The sequence below is a fragment of the Podarcis filfolensis genome (genome assembly GCF_964270895.1).
Source record: "Podarcis filfolensis genome assembly, chromosome: 13".
NCBI classification, from domain to species: Eukaryota; Metazoa; Chordata; class Lepidosauria; order Squamata; family Lacertidae; genus Podarcis; species Podarcis filfolensis.
The window spans coordinates 14496098-14504253 of record NC_139615.1 but is presented as its reverse complement, the minus strand read 5'-3'; positions in this window follow the sequence as shown (position 1 = coordinate 14504253).

The window sequence follows — 8156 nt, the reverse complement described above, 5'->3', positions numbered from 1 at the left end:
TGACCTTCTGATCGACAAGTCCTAGGCTCTGTGGTTTAACCCACAGCGCCACCAGTGTCCACTACCTTTAGTTCACAGAAATTCAGCTGAAGCCCAAAATGCAGGGGCTGTAATGGGAAATAAATCTTTGCTCACTGAATTTCTGGCTGTCAAAGCTACTACATGAACATTTGTCAGAAAAAAAAGTTGGCAACTCTTTGCCTCCATTGGTAATTTGGAAGAAAGTTGCTTTCTTCATTTTCCTGTCAATGTACTATAAATTACTAATAATGTATGTTCTGATCATCCCATCTCCAAAAGGACATTGTAGACCTGAAAAGGGCACCCAAAATGATCAGGGCACTTTGCTTTTGAGGAAAGCCTAAACACATTGAGGCTTTTAGTTTAAGAAAAAAAGATGACTAAAAGTAAGGAATATTTTTAAAAAAACACTTATTAAGTGGTTCATAGTGTAGAGGATGTAGCTAGAAAGAAGCTTTTCTCCTGCTGCTGTAATGTTAGAACTTGGGATCAACCAATGAATGAAACTGGTTGGCCTTGCAGTAGATTCGGGAGAGGGAAGAATGGACAGTGTCAAGATGTATCCCAAAAATGCTACTTTTAGAACATAAGCTGTAAAATGAACACCAGGGTTTCCTGTGGCAATGGTAGTAAATAGCAGGGGCGCTTGTTAATTATGCTCTGAAAGATTAGAATAGATCAGTATTAAAAATATGAGAGAATATTCCTTATTGAATATGTGCAACCTTTATGCTCTGAGATAGTACTACATTGACTACCAGCTGTATCTGGTTGACCACTTTGGGATAAAAGATGGAGTAGATGTAAATGGACCTTGGGTTTGATTCACCAGATCCCTTCTTACAGAGTGTGCTTCATTAGTAAGAGTTACATCTACCCTTCAGATATTTTTCAGATCAGCTTGCACAACCTTCAGATTAATGAAATAATTTGTGGTAGTCTTCAGAACAGCCCTGGGCATAGCCTGCTTCTGTAGTCCAATGTCAGTTTATATTGGCTTCTGCACTTCAATAAAATGTACAGGTATTCCATAAAATAAACCCTATTTATTTTGGGAATTTAATATCTGCAGGACTTGTAAACCTGACTCAAATTTGTTTGCCATGGCAGATTTGTATGTTTCATTTTGAATTAATTGTTTTCTGTTGTAGAATCAGTGGTGTTGCCTTAAGACAGGCATCCCCTCCAGCTATTTTGAGACTACAATTCCCATCACCCCTGACCACTGGTCCTGTTAGCTAGGGATGATAGGAGCTGTAGTCCCAAAACAGCTGGAGGGGCCGAGTTTGGGGATGCCTGCCTTAAGAGCAATCCTATAGCAATATCCACTGGGATGAGGAGGGTTATGATCCAGTGGATCTCTGGCTGAGCTGGGAGGTTCCCAGCACAACTGGGCTACACCAGCATAGCTCGCCATCCTTGGCTCAGCTGGAGATACCTGACTCAGCCAAAGTCTGGCATACCTTAAACTGGCATAAGCCCTGGAAAAGTGGTGTTGTATGGCAGAACCAGAGAGGTGACATAGGCTGGGTCCTAAACATGTTGGCTTGACAACCCAGCGTAAGTTAAGCCAGCAAAAAAGGGTGGTGTCACCCAAACACTCTTTTTAAGCCTCATTTTCCCTGTCAGGCTTGCGCCAGCTCAGCCAGGAATAGCCCTGCTCCTGAATGGATCTGCTGTACTTTGCACCAGCTTAATTTACACCAGTTTGTTTTATGCCAGCTTCTTGTAAAAGGGCTGGTCCCTTATATTGAGTAAGGCCATTGGTCCATCTAGTTCACCATTGTCTACACTGGCTGGCAGTGGCTCTCCAGGGTTTCAAACAGGGTACATACCTAGCCTTACCTAAAGAAGTTGGAGATTGGAGCTGGGACCTTCTTCCTGCAAAGAGAATGCCGTAGCACTGAGCCATGGCTCTTCCCCATGCTCATCAGTAAAGAGGGTGAGCAGGTGTAAAGAAACACAAAGGTTCATTGTCCTTTGGCTAGCTGTGTGGCATACATACTGACAGGTGCAGGTTTATCAAGCTAGGCTTATAAAATCTGTACCAGCCAAATTTCTTCATCTATGCTGCTCTTAAAAGTGGCACTGTCCTCCTTTCCGTTTTAAATAAATCAGAGATAGGTTTGCCTCCTTTCATTGAGCTGATGATCCAGGAGGATCAGCTGCTATTCAATGAGAACTAATGACTAGGCGATGTTTCCTTAATTAGCAATCTACCTGCAGTGTGGGATCTAAGAAGAGTGTTCTCTTGGTGCTGGGACGTGGGCCAAAAAAATAAGCAGTTTGACTTTGGGCAGATGGAGAAACCAGGAGCTTTATGAGTTCTAGCAAACACCTGGGGTGTGTGCCATAGCCTTGGAGTGTCTGCGTGTGTTTGCACTGCAACTATTCCTCTTTGAAAATCTGCTGCAAGATGAGCAGTTGTTCTGCCTGCTGTTGGGGGTGGGGGTCTGCTTATAGATTTGTAAATAAGCAGAGTCTCCAGAGCTCCCTCCCTTTCGTATCGCAAGGAAACAGACTCTGTAGAGAGGCAAACCTCCCATCCTTTCTATCAGGGGAGTGAGCCGAGATGCTTTCATTTTTGTGGTAATATCTAGGTTTACTGGGGTCTCTCTGTGTGTGAAAGGGCTTGGTAGATTGTGGGTGGGGTGTTGTTGTTGTTTTTGCTGCTTTGCAGGTGGAGGGGCTTTGGCTTGTTGATGCTTGGAGGACCGACGGAGCTGGAGCCACCGTGCGTCAGGCCAGTCCCCTTGCTGGCTGCCTTGGCAGCTTGCCCTGGCTGTCTGTGTCAATAGCGCAGCCGGTGACTCAGGAGGTTGCAAAGCTCCGTGACGGGAACAGGGATGAACTGATCCCTGCAGCCAAGGCGGAGGAGGTGGGGGGGGGGGCGGGGGAATTTGTGTGGTTCAGAGAGACAGGATAGGAGGAATTGTCTCCTGCAGTAAGGGACCCATTGTCTACAAAGGTTGTAGTCCTAAACACATAAATGAGAAAGTCCCATTGAACACAATGGGAATACTTTGTGAGCAAATGCACGTGTACTTGTACTGTTAAAATGGGGGAAATGATGTGACACAGCTGCATGGCGGCTTATGTCTGGCCCTAGCTTTTGTTAGTGTGTGTTGGTGTTGGTGAGAATTATTATTATTATTCATTTCATTTCGATACCGCTTTATATTTTTCAGAAAACAATCTCAAAGCAGTTTAGAACACATGGAAACATCAAATAAAACAACCCAGAATAAAAAAAATTACTGTAGAAAGTCAAACTATACATTCAAAGCAACACAATTAACAGGGAACTAAAATATTATCTTAAAGATTTCAGAATAAAACACCGCAGACGAGGTCAACTACAGAATGCACAACATTTATCGCAGTTAACAACGACAATTATATCAAACTTGTCGAAAGAAAAGATTGCTAAAGGAAGTCAAATATAAAGTGCACATTTAAAACAGCATAATTAACAAGGGAATAAAATACATCTTAAGCATAGGAACCTGTCAGCTGCTGTTGCTGCCAATCTTGCCAATGATGGTTCATGGCAGGTGGCAGCTGTGGATGATCAGGCTCGATGACCTGGGTCTGCACTAAGAGACAGCCAATATATTTCCATCCATGGGGTGAAAAGTACCAGGTTGTACCCCTGCTCTCACAAAATTATTGGGGGGACGACACCCTACTGGGAAGTTTCGTTATGTGAGCATTAGTGGAACAAGCTGTGATGCTCTTGTACAGGTTCAAGTTGCTAGAGAGCACAAGGAAGGGGGGGGGCGAAGAGTTGCTATTGCACTCAGGTCCTGCCTTCAGGTTTCCCATAAGCCTCTGGTTGGCTGCTGTGAGAGCAGGATGCTGGAGTAGTTGGCGCATGGATCTGTTCCTGCAGGGCTCTTGTGTTCTTATGTTCTGGTTCACTTCAGTAGTGCTTGCATAGGAGAACCTTTGTACCTGGTTCTTTGTACCCAATAGGCAGTGCTGGATTACCTAATAGGCAGATTCAGCATGTGCTTTAAAAAAGAAGAATTCAACATTCGACATTTCAAAGAAAACACTGAAGTGAAAAATCAGACTTCCTTACACTCAACTGCACACCATTTCTCCGTTCCCTTTTTATTAGTTATCCTCACCTAAACCAGGAGGCACCCTACTGGTGTAGATCAAAATAATATGAGGAAATCAGATCCTGCCATGTGTTGCATATTCTATTCTATTTATTTTAAAAAAAATATTTGACGGTTCAGTATTGCTCTTATTGTTACCTATGAAACACCTTTATTCCCACCCCCACTCCCACCCACCCCCAAATCTGATGCCTGAGACCAACTGATCTTGTTGTCCAACGGGGGGACAGGGGACCTCCTTCCGGTGTCTGACTGCAGTCCCTCTGCATAAGTTATGCATTTCTGGCTCCAAGCCCTGCGTGCTGTTTCATTTTCAGGAAACTATTCCTGGCAAGTTGGGAGCTGTGACACGTTTTTTGCTTGGCAGTGGAATCTTCCTGCCAACTAGGGTAGGCCTGAATGTGCTTGACTCCCAGCAGACTTGGAATCATGATCCATTCTCCCCAACACACACACACAAAGTGAAAAATGTAAGACATGCTTCAAAATCACCAGATTTGAAAGTGATGGACTATATGGAATTGGCGGAAATGACTGGCAGAATCCGAGACCAGGGAGAAGAGTCGGTGGAAGAAGATTGGAAGAAATTTAAGGACTATTTACAGAAACACTGCAAAATTAATGAATGTTAAAATGATGTTGGAATGAAATGAAGCGGTTTTAGTAACAATGTTAAAAAGGAGTATGTAAAAATGATTTATTAAATAGATGAAATTATAAGGTTATAATATGTCAAGATAAAGAACTAAGATAAAAACAAAGAGGAAAAGGATTTGCTGAATTAACCATTCGAAATGGAATACAAAAAAGGGAGGTGTGAGGAAGTCAGGGAAACAAGTGAATGAAAAGTAAGACATTGAAAGATGGACTTATTTTTTTACTGTTTTTTCTATTTTCTTTTTTTCTACTCTGTATCTTTTACTGTTTGTTTTCTTTCTTTATTATCTTATTATTTTTGTAAACTCTTTTTTGGAAATTTGAATAAAATATCATTAAAAAAAAATAATCACCAGATTTGAACTCTGCAAGGAATTTGTGTATGTTTCTTTGGACCAGCTTTGTGGACTGAAAACAGCACAGGGACATGCTGCCACCATAAGTTTCCAAACTTGGCATACTGCTTGCGGAAGCCAAAAACATTATTCAAATGTAACAGGAGCCGAGATGCCAAATTTTCTTTTTTAGTTAGCTTGTGGGATGCATTTGCCATGAAGCACACATGGATTCCAGCTCTCCTCAAGGAACGCAGAGTGAGGGGTGCTAGGTCACTCTCCTGTGACTTAGAACTGGGGACAGCTGAGGCGAGCTAAGGGGCAGTGTCTGTCAGTGGGTAGAGCTTGGTGTGGCATGCGTGGAGCCCCCTACTGGCATCTGATTAGGGCAAAGAGTGACAGTTTTGGGAAAGAGCCTGCCTGTGCCTCAGGAGTGGAGCTTGATGGAAGTGGGGGTGAGCGTAGACTCCATTTTATCCTCCTAACAACCTAGTTAGGTAGCTTATGTGGCTAGATTTGAACCCAAGAGCTCTCTAGCACTGCAAACAGGCACTTGTCTGGCAATGGAGATTTTGCAAACTGGAAGATAGCTGAGAGCTTCTTCTCCCCATCTTCTTCCAAGCCATTGATGTGCCGCGAATCTATAACACAAGTGTGTGGAGATAGCAGGCTACTAAAAATTCTGGTAGACCGGTGACCTTGGTGGACTTCTTAGCAAGGCTGCTCTGCAGTGACTGCACCCTGCTGGGTTCTCCTAGCCTGTGTGACATGCACCTCCCACCCAGCTCTAGGCAAAGATGCTTGTTGTTGTTTTCTCCAACACTTTATTTATAGATTTCCTTTGTTTTAAATTACAGCCCTGTGGATCACAAATAATGTCATACCCCAAGAATAAAGGATTCGGGGCTTGAAATCTGAAGAAGTGTCTGTGTGGGTCGGATCCAAGTAAATCAGGTTCAGGAAAGAGACAAGTGCAACACAGGGAGGGGCTGGTCTGTAAAAGACATGGGAAGGGGGAGGCGGAAGGCAGGCTGTAGGACTGGAATAAAAGGATTGTGGGTCATTTTGCTGAAATGGGCAAGGCCTAAGCAAGCTATTGGTGTGGTCCTTGATTCCTGTTGGCTGCTCCCTCCATATAGCTATGGGTGGGCTGCTGGGGTGGGTAGGGGTGCAGCAGGGCAGGGAAGAGGCCTAGCTCAGTGGAGAACAGTTCCTGATCCCAAGCACGTAGCTATCGGCAACCTATGACTGAAGGACCTCCTGCAGCCATTTGCCTAATTTCAAGCAAATGGGTGGAGCCCAGAGGGACAGAAATAATAGAAATCGTAGAGTTGTAGAGTTGGAAGAGACCCTGAGGATCACCTAGTCCAGGGTTTTCCAAACTTGGGTCTCCAGCTGTTTTTTGGACTACAACTCCCATCATCCCTAGCTAGCAGGACCAGTGGTCAGGGATGATGGGAATATGCAGTTGGCCCATAAAGGGATCGAACCTGCGACCTTAGCATTATCAGCGCCACACCCTAACCAACTGAGCTATCCAGGATGGAACCTGGAAGGTGGGAGTGGTGTGGGGGGGGGGAATGGAGGGAGCTGAAATGGATGTGGCAGCTGAAAAAGAAGATGCGTGAAAAGCTCTCTGCATATAATCAATTCGTATTACATGGTGGTCTGATGCCAGCTCCCATGGGCCAAGGCTGGTCAGGAGTTCTGCAGGACCACGGATAGCTCCAAGGAAGCTATGGGCTTTGTCAATGGCTGCATGCAAGCCATACATTTAAAGCACATTTCCCCGCCCCAAAGAATCATGGAAACTGTAGTTTACCTCTTACAGAGCTGAAATTCCAAGGACCCTTATCAAACTACAGTTCCCAGGATTTGGTGCGTGCATGTGTAAATGTGCTGGAAATGTATGGTGTATCCACAGCCGAAGTTTGAGAGCAGACTGAGCCTTTTCAAGCCTCTGTCTCTTCCAGGCTCTGCCTGTCTCCTGGTGGATTCCTAAAGGACCAATCCCTCCCTGTCTGATCCTGGTTTGTTCTTAGTAATTAGAGTTTAAGCAAACCACACTTCTGCTCTGAACAGGAACTGTGATCTGTTGAAAACTGTAAGCAGAAATTAATCTCTTAATTTCAGGCATGGAGAAGGAGGTGAGAGGAGCTGTGAATGTGTGAAGCCAGGGTTCACCATGGCTTGTTCAGGTAATGGGAAACCATGATTTACGATTATGTCTGAACTGGGCCATTGAAACTGATGACATTAGTTATCTTTTGAAGATCTTTTTAAAAACCCCACTATCTTTGTCAACCTATCTATTGTACAGTATATAAGACCCAAGTACAACATAGAAGTTATTATTCCTCCACATATAAATTATGGGGTTCTTTTGCATTCACCTTTGGCATTATTTGTACCACTTCTTTAAGGAACATGCAAAAAATAAATCCAGCTTCCATGTAAAAATTATAGTGCTGGTGATTCCACACATCAAGTAGGGTCTGGAAGGTGTTTTTGCAGAATCTTGTAAGTCCAATCCATCACTTCCCCCTCTCCCGAGGATCTGCTTCTCAGTCAAGTGCAGCTATTGCCCTCCCTTCCACCTGCTGAAAATAGATTCTGGAGCTGATCCCGCGGAGAAAGCTGCCCAGTTAAGTCTTTCTCCAGCCTCCCCCTTTCCCAATTTGCCGCCTTGTTTTTACACACGACCCCTTTGTTATGTCGCGCTCCCGTTCACACGCCTGTGCGCACGACTATGCGACCAGCGGCCTCCTCCCCCACCCCCAATTTCACAGCTGCACGATCTCATGTTGTAACAAGCTCGTTCGCTTCGGTTGCGTTTTTGTTGTTGTCGTGCCCAGCAGGGGGCAGTGCTGCATTCTGTCATGCAGCGGGGACGCATCCAAGGCAGGCGCGCGCATTGACCAGGGAACATCACCGTGCCGAGTACGCTCGCAGGCAGCGCATAACCAGCAGCACAAATCCCCTGGTATGCTGGCAAAACGTGCTTGGGTGGACCTGA